Genomic DNA, 8465 nt, shown 5'->3' on the forward strand with positions numbered 1-8465 from the left:
TGTGTGTCAACATGCATTAGTAAGGGTCATCTTGGTGTTCCATTTCAACAGCTGGGAGGATGGCAGCCAGTCTACTATAAGCTGTTTTAAAAGCTTAGTGTTTGGTGTTTTTAGTGTTCATACTTTAAGTTGCTGCAGCATTTATTGAAGAATTTCTACTTTTCCATGAACGAATAAGGGAGGGGCTGAACGTTTCAGAGTTGGTGTGTGTTAGTTACGACCCAAGCGATCCTACTAGATTTGTACTGTATTATTATTGCTCAGAGGAGCGATAGAGTAATATATGTTGAAATTTAAACAGATCTATCAATTGTTTTTTTTCTTGTTTTTTTCTTTGTGATGTCGAGACCTCATCCCCCTGTATTTCAGTTGCAATATTCTATGTATTTTAATATTTTTTGTGCCGTTTTGAAATGTCCCCATTTTTGTCATGAAAGATGACACCAGTTGAATATGTGTAGTATTGAATGTGCGCAGCCTTTGTAGGGTTGCTTTGGTTTGGGATGTAATTCATTGGAAGAGGGCTTATAAATCCATAGTAAAACACGCAAAAATTGCCTTTTTTTCTTCTTTTTTTTTAAAAACTTCATTCTTGTTGTAGCTATTGTGATGTAAATGATCAGATTTATTTTCAATACAACTGTATGTATGCCTAAAGAAAATGTGCATCTAGTAAAAACGTTTTAACAAAGTCTGGTCTCGTGTCTGTTCTAAAGTACATAACCCCTAAGTCCATGATATTCATAAAACATTTTTTACTGTGATTTCCTGTGGTGACAAGTACATTTTCTTAGTTTTCTCAAGACCTAAAGTCATTTATGTAATTATCTCGAGTTAATAAATGTTGTTTTCCAACGATAACAAGATCATTTTCTAGAAACATTGTTTTCCAGTATATCACGTCACATCATGATGTGCTGATTGACGGATGACCTGAATACTAAGGTAAGCCTGCTTCTACATTTGGGTTTTGCTTTTCTTTAGGGTGAAAGGTATATTCTAAATGGTGTTTTTCTGCACTTTGGAATAGATACATGGGCTAAACCTCTCACTCACCTAAACTATAATACAGCTCGACCACTGTATGTGGTCTCCTAAATTTCGTTGTTTGGTACCTGTACTGTAGCAATGACAATAAAGTCCATTCATTCATTCATGTATATTAGGATCAATGATAATTAGCAATGATTGGTATTTATTCTGCCCACTAGATGGCGCAGCCACTCCTTGCCAGACAAGCGTCTCCCTGTCAGCATGTAGAGACGAACGCAAACATAAGATGCATACGTGTCTTCATCTTAATCTGTTATATTTATAACCTCTCATACTCTGTGCTACGTGTCCTGTGGAGTTGGTTCTCGTCTCGTAACCTGGCTAAACTATAGGTTTGCAAGCACACACATCTAGGCTATTATATTTCAAGTTTTGAGAACATTACGGGCCAGTTTCACAGACAAGGCTTAAACCTAATCCTGGACTAAAAAGCATCTTCAATGGAGATTTTACATTGAAAGTGTGATTTAGTCCAGGACTAGGCTTAAGCCTTGTCTGTGAAACCGGCCCTATAGCCTGTATTTTCTTGCCCTCCTAGACTTTGTTGAGTGTGTGTGTATGTGAGAGGTGAGTGTCTGCTGGGTCTGTGTGTTAGTGAAGCACACGTTGGTCTGGCTGGGAGAGGAGAGTTATTAGCGGACACAAAGACGCCGTTTTCCCTCTTCATCTCCCGGGGCCTGGGGAGGACGCTGCTCCTGTGCACCGTAGAGGTCAACAAGCTCTGTTTGGCAAAGGTACAAGTTCCATTCACAAAGTGTGTGTGTGTGTGTGTGTGTGTGTGTGTGTGCCTGCCTGTGCAGGAGGTAGGTGTGTGTGTGTGTGTGTGTGTGTGTATATTTATGTGTGCAGGAGGTAGGTGTGTGTGTGTGCAGAAGGAGTGTGTGTGTGCAGTTGGTAGGGGAGTGTGTGTGTGTGTGTGTTTATGTGTGCAGAACGAGTGTGTGTGAGGAGGTGGTAGGGGAGTGTGTGTGTGTCTGTGCAGGAGGTAGGGGAGTGTGTGTGTGTGTGTGTGTGTGTGTGTCAGTCTTTTCATTGATAACATCTATTTACTCGTAGGGGGGAAGGTGTCTAGGTGCCTCCATTCATAGACCCGGACATACTACTTCTCTATCGGAGGTGCCATGTTTTTATAAACACACCAACCTCCACCCTGAGTGTACCACACCACCCCCTCCTCTAACCTCCACCCTGGGCATGGACCACCCCCACCACACCACCCCCTCCAACCTCCACCCTGGGCATGGACCACCCCCACCACACCACCCCCTCCAACCTCCACCCTGGGCATGGACCACCCCCACCACACCACCCCCTCCAACCTCCACCCTGGGCATGGACCACCCCCACCACACCACCCCCTCCAACCTCCACCCCCACCACACCACCCCCTCCTCTGATTGATTGATTGATTGAAAAACTTTATTAGAAGATTTGCAGAAGTACATGAAAGTACATATTACACTACAAGGTCAACTAAAAGGATAAAAACCCAAGAAAGCCACTGGCTTATTTCAATTGGGGTCCTCTAACCTCCACCATGGGCATGGACCACCCCCACCACACCACCCCCTCCTCTAACCTCCACCCTGGGCATGGACCACCCCCACCACACCACCCCCTCCTCTAACCTCCAACCTGGGCATGGACCACCCCCACCACACCACCCCCACCACACCAGCCTCACCACCAACCTCCACCATAGGATAGCTATGCTGTACTAATAATGATAATTTATTACATTTATATAGCGCTTTCCCAAGGCTCAAAGACGCTGACAATATGGGAGAAACGGAAAAACAGTGGAGGCTGGCGGAGGTAGACATGGGAGGACGGGCTCGGTGTAATGCCTGGAACGGGCCGAGGGACGGTATCAAACACACAGCGTACCGTTCCTCATCCCGTTCCCTGCGTTACAATGAAGCCCGTCCGCCCATGTCCCCCGTCCTCCCATGTCTACCTCCGCTGCCCCCCCCCCCCCTCCTGCTACTCTGTGTGCCCTCTCTAAGCCTTTTTCCATAAACATGAACATGCCTAAAGCCGCACAGTGCGTTCCTGTTTACCCTGCTCCTTGTCATTTCGGTGTAACCGTGCGGCCTGGCCTGGCTGACGTTGTCAGGAGGGATGCTTCCAAAAGAACAAGCCAGACAACATGATTGGTCGTGGTCAGGGTGAAGGCCCGGGCGGCTGTGTTTCTATAATGAGAGGTGGATGCCAGCATTTAAATGATAGTAACCGTAAAAACAATAGGCCAGTTCCAGCTGCGTGATACAGTGAAATGTCGGGGTTAACCTGAAAAGACCCTTTTGTCTGGTGTCAGTTGCATTTGACATACTGGACCCACAGGGTTGTGGTCGGGGTTGCCAAAATGTATTTAGGTAGCGTTCGAGAGGGTCAAGCCGCATTGTTCCGATATGTTCATGAGATGCAAAGCGAGGGCAACAGATGTGGAGACTGACTAACGGTTCTTTACTACTTAAAAAAGAAAAATGTTTTAAAGAAAAACATTTTGACAGGAACAGAGTTCCAGTAATGCCCTCTGGCCTTATCCGGGTTTTAGCAGACGTTTGAGATTCTCTGGAGTCTGATCTCCGCCGTGTTTTCGTCCAGGGAGAGTGTTTGGGTCGGGATCTGTAATCTAGACAGTTACACCATATTGGGGCTGTTGGAGAGTCTCTGATTTATTTGGCTAGAAATCAGTCGATGCAACAATAACAGAGAGAAGGTCCAGGTCGTGAACTCTGAAGCGCTGATGGAAGGGGAACCCGAGAACCGCCTCGATGTTCTGTTCCCGATTATGATTCCTGAAATAATAACCTTTGTTAAATTAAAAAGAGAAAGCCAATATATCCAGATTTAATGAGTACGGAGAGGATGGCCTTCTATAGCCTTCCATGTCCATCTGCCCGGTGGGGGCGGGGGGGGGGAGGAGTGATGGAGGGGCCGGGCGGGGGGCGGGGGGCGGCCGGGGGGGAGCATGCCTGGAGCACGCACAACTGACGGGAATCAAACTCAGGTCTCTGGCAAATGAAGCCCTAACATATAATACCATTACCCTCGGAGGACATTCTGGTGCTCCAAAGGCAACATTTGTGCTTACTGTACAAGTCTCAGACAGGGTCATCTGTGGGGTTTCCAAACCACCTCCACTACTTTCAGCCTGGTCTCCTGGTTTGTCCTGGTTTCATGCTTACTACCACAAACCTGTCTTATTACCACAAACCTGTCTTATTACCACAAACCTGTCTTACTACCACAAACCTGTCTTATTACCACAAACCTGTCTTATTACCACAAACCTGTCTTATTACCACAAACCTGTCTTACTACCACAAACCTGTCTTACTACCACAAACCTGTCTTATTACCACAAACCTGTCTTATTACCACAAACCTGTCTTATTACCACAAACCTGTCTTATTACCACAAACCTGTCTTATTACCACAAACCTGTCTTATTACCACAAACCTGTCTTATTACCACAAACCTGTCTTATTACCACAAACCTGTCCTATTACCACAAACCTGCCTTATTACCACAAACCTGTCTTATTACCACAAACCTGTCCTATTACCACAAACCTGTCTTATTACCACAAACCTGTCTTATTACCACAAACCTGTCTTATTACCACAAACCTGTCTTATTACCACAAACCTGCCTTATTACCACAAACCTGTCTTACTACCACAAACCTGTCCTATTACCACAAACCTGTCTTATTACCACAAACCTGTCTTATTACCACAAACCTGTCTTATTACCACAAACCTGTCTTATTACCACAAACCTGTCTTATTACCACAAACCTGTCTTATTACCACAAACCTGTCTTATTACCACAAACCTGTCTTATTACCACAAACCTGTCTTATTACCACAAACCTGTCTTACTACCACAAACCTGTCTTATTACCACAAACCTGTCTTACTACCACAAACCTGTCTTACTACCACAAACCTGTCTTATTACCACAAACCTGTCTTACTACCACAAACCTGTCTTACTACCACAAACCTGTCTTATTACCACAAACCTGTCTTATTACCACAAACCTGTCTTATTACCACAAACCTGTCTTATTACCACAAACCTGTCTTATTACCACAAACCTGTCTTATTACCACAAACCTGACTTATTACCACAAACCTGTCTTATTACCACAAACCTGTCTTACTACCACAAACCTGTCTTACTACCACAAACCTGTCTTATTACCACAAACCTGTCTTACTACCACAAACCTGTCTTATTACCACAAACCTGTCTTATTACCACAAACCTGTCTTACTACCACAAACCTGTCTTATTACCACAAACCTGTCTTACTACCACAAACCTGTCTTATTACCACAAACCTGTCTTACTACCACAAACCTGTCTTACTACCACAAACCTGTCTTATTACCACAAACCTGTCCTATTACCACAAACCTGTCTTATTACCACAAACCTGTCTTATTACCACAAACCTGTCTTATTACCACAAACCTGTCTTATTACCACAAACCTGTCTTATTACCACACACCTGTCTTATTACCACAAACCTGTCTTATTACCACAAACCTGTCTTACTACCACAAACCTGTCTTACTACCACAAACCTGTCTTACTACCACAAACCTGTCTTATTACCACAAACCTGTCTTACTACCACAAACCTGTCTTATTACCACAAACCTGTCTTACTACCACAAACCTGTCTTATTACCACAAACCTGTCTTATTACCACAAACCTGTCTTACTACCACAAACCTGTCTTACTACCACAAACCTGTCTTATTACCACAAACCTGTCTTACTACCACAAACCTGTCTTATTACCACAAACCTGTCCTATTACCACAAACCTGCCTTATTACCACAAACCTGTCTTATTACCACAAACCTGTCTTACTACCACAAACCTGTCTTACTACCACAAACCTGTCTTACTACCACAAACCTGTCTTATTACCACAAACCTGTCTTACTACCACAAACCTGTCTTACTACCACAAACCTGTCTTACTACCACAAACCTGTCTTATTACCACAAACCTGTCCTATTACCACAAACCTGCCTTATTACCACAAACCTGTCTTATTACCACAAACCTGTCCTATTACCACAAACCTGTCTTATTACCACAAACCTGTCTTACTACCACAAACCTGTCTTATTACCACAAACCTGTCTTATTACCACAAACCTGTCTTATTACCACAAACCTGTCTTATTACCACAACAAACCTGTCTTATTACCACAAACCTGTCTTACTACCACAAACCTGTCTTACTACCACAAACCTGTCTTATTACCACAAACCTGTCTTATTACCACAAACCTGTCTTATTACCACAAACCTGTCTTACTACCACAAACCTGTCTTACTACCACAAACCTGTCTTATTACCACAAACCTGTCTTACTACCACAAACCTGTCTTATTACCACAAACCTGTCTTATTACCACAAACCTGTCTTATTAGACAAACCTGTCTTATTACCACAAACCTGTCTTATTACCACAAACCTGTCTTACTACCACAAACCTGTCTTATTACCACAAACCTGTCTTATTACCACAAACCTGTCTTACTACCACAAACCTGTCTTACTACCACAAACCTGTCTTACTACCACAAACCTGTCTTACTACCACAAACCTGTCTTATTACCACAAACCTGTCTTATTAGACAAACCTGTCTTATTACCACAAACCTGTCTTATTACCACAAACCTGTCTTACTACCACAAACCTGTCTTATTAGACAAACCTGTCTTATTACCACAAACCTGTCTTACTACCACAAACCTGTCTTATTACCACAAACCTGTCTTATTACCACAAACCTGTCTTACTACCACAAACCTGTCTTACTACCACAAACCTGTCTTATTACCACAAACCTGTCTTATTACCACAAACCTGTCTTATTACCACAAACCTGTCTTATTACCACAAACCTGTCTTATTACCACAAACCTGTCTTACTACCACAAACCTGTCTTATTACCACAAACCTGTCTTATTACCACAAACCTGTCTTATTACCACAAACCTGTCTTATTACCACAAACCTGTCTTATTACCACAAACCTGTCTTACTACCACAAACCTGTCTTATTACCACAAACCTGTCTTATTACCACAAACCTGTCTTATTACCACAAACCTGTCTTATTACCACAAACCTGTCTTATTACCACAAACCTGTCTTACTACCACAAACCTGTCTTATGGAATGGAATGGACTTTATTTGTCATTGCTACAGTACAGGTACCAAACAACGAAATTTAGGAGGGGTGGCTCCCCTGGTGTTAGGAAAGGAAAAAAAAAAAAATAATAATAATATTTTAGAAAAAGCATAAAAGCATAAAATCACAAGAAGGTAAGGAGCTGGTTTACATCAATAAAGGCTATGTACACAATCCACTGTACTATACTGCACAGATAGTCAACTAGGGTTGTCATATTGCACAAAAGTATTTTTACACATTATTTTAAAGTGTCACAGTTTGCAGGCTTGAAAATGTACATGTTTGTGCCTCAGCACTAGCTGCCATACAATCCGTCCGGACTGTCCTGGGCCCAGAACTTAGGCCTTTTCTGTGTTCAGGGCCTTGACGGCCCTGTGGTAGAAGCAGTCCTTCAGTCTGTTTGTCTTAGCGGCCGGGGTCCTGTACCTCCTGTTCGAGGGCAGCTTGACAAAGTGTACGTGCCCAGGGTGGGTCGGGTCCCTGGAGATCTTGGAGGCCCTCCTGTACAGCTCCTCCAGAGAGGGGAGGGGGGCGCCGGTGATCTTCTGTGCTGTTCTCACGACTCTCTGTAGCGCGTTTCTCTCCGCTGTTGTGCAGCTGTGGAACCAGTTGGAGATGCCGTAGGTGAGGATGCTCTCCACTGCGCCGTGGTAGAAGGCCACCAGTATCTCCTGCTTGTTGTGTTCTTTCCTGAGGCATCTCAGGGTGTATAGCCACTGTTGTGCCCTCTTGATGGTGCCTTTTGTGTTGTCCTTCCAGGCCAGGTCATCCCGCATGTGGTGTCCCAGGAATCGGAGGGTTGAGACTCTCTCCACGCTCTCTCCGTCGATGAGCAGGGGCTGGATCTCGGACTTTTTCCTCCTGAAGTCTACGATGAATTCCTGGGTCTTTGACTTGTTTAGCAGCAGGTTGTTAACCTTGCACAGCTTGCTCAGTTGCTCTACCTCATCCCTGTACGCCGCCTCGTCCCCCCCCGAGATACATCCCACCACGGTGGTGTCGTCTGCAAACTTTACGATGTAGTTGCTGGGGTGGACGGGGGTGAAGTCGTGGGTGTAGAGGTTGTAGAGGATGGGGCTTAGCACGCAGCCCTGGGGGGACCCAGTGCTGAGGCTGAGGGCTGTGGAGGTGTGGGGGCCCACCCGCACCCTCTGGGGGCGG

The 8465-nt window shown here is 44.5% G+C and overlaps 1 protein-coding gene across 1 annotated transcript in view; it reads left to right on the top strand.

The window, feature by feature from the left end:
- Positions 1 to 661, top strand: part of LOC308175051 (zinc finger protein 346-like) — an 8585-nt gene extending 7924 nt beyond the window's left edge. Inside the window, exon 7 of the mRNA XM_080550170.1 lies at positions 1 to 661. This exon is cut by the window's left edge and continues 1515 nt beyond it. The gene's annotated coding sequence lies outside the window, so the exon portion shown is untranslated.
- The last annotated feature ends 7804 nt before the right edge of the window (positions 662 to 8465 follow it).

The sequence above is a fragment of the Nansenia antarctica genome (assembly GCF_963989245.1).
Source record: "Nansenia antarctica genome assembly, chromosome: 20".
In the NCBI taxonomy this organism is placed as follows: Eukaryota; Metazoa; Chordata; class Actinopteri; order Argentiniformes; family Microstomatidae; genus Nansenia; species Nansenia antarctica.